Below are 994 nucleotides of genomic sequence, written 5' to 3'. Positions count from 1 at the left end.
AAATTACTAGGAATTGCTTAACTTGTTTTAAGTTTAAGCCCATTCCTTGTGCTTATCCAATGGCGAGTCTTCCAAACGACAGAATTAAACGAAGTTTGCCTTTTGAAATAACTGGAATTGATTACGCAGGCCCATTTTTTATTCTTAATAAAACAGGAAGAGGCGCCAAATTAACAGATAAGCTTATAGATTATTTACAAAAAAATAATTTATTAACACAGAAACAGTTTGGTTTCATTGGGGAACTTAGTACATCGGATGCTGTCTATGAACTGACTAGGCAGGTCAATGGCGCTTTGGAAAATAATAGAAAGTGTTTGGCAGTGTCCTTGGACCTGGCCAGGGCTTTTGACACCGTGCCGCATGACCGCTTGTTAGAGGTTTTAAGCTTGTATGGTATTAGGGGTCCAGTGTTGCACCTTTTTGAGAGTTACCTAAGAGACAGAGAGCAAGTTCTAAAAATAAATAATGAATTTAGTGAACCTTGTTATATAAAAATTGAAATACCTCAGGGTACAGTAATTGGTCCTATACTCTTCATATCCTACATTAATACTCTTACTAATATTGACATACAGAATGGTTCATTAATTTCGTATGCAGATGATACGGTAGCGGTGTTTTAAGGACGTTCTTGGGAAGATACAAGAAGGGCAGCAGAACTAGGACTGGAATTACTTAAACACGGTCTGGGAAGTCTAAATATTCAAAAAACAAATTACATTGCATTTTCCATCACAGCTGCCAATCGTCCTGCTTTTACCCACATTACACTTGAGTCAAACGACATAAAAGAGGTTCAATTCACCAAGTATTTTGGTCTTATCATTGACAGGTACTTGAAATGGGACCAACACATCCTGAAGTTAACAAATAATATTCGCAAACTAATATATCGTTTCTACATTTTAAGGAACCTTTTGAACAAAAAACTGTTGATTATAATCTATCGGTCATTGGTTAAATCTTTGCTACAGTACGGAGTCATTGTCTG

Source organism: Dendroctonus ponderosae, unplaced genomic scaffold (assembly GCF_020466585.1).
Source record: "Dendroctonus ponderosae isolate FM_Combo_2020 unplaced genomic scaffold, Dpon_F_20191213v2 Dpon_F_20191213_2, whole genome shotgun sequence".
Classification (NCBI taxonomy): domain Eukaryota; kingdom Metazoa; phylum Arthropoda; class Insecta; order Coleoptera; family Curculionidae; genus Dendroctonus; species Dendroctonus ponderosae.
This window is presented reverse-complemented; position numbering follows the sequence as displayed.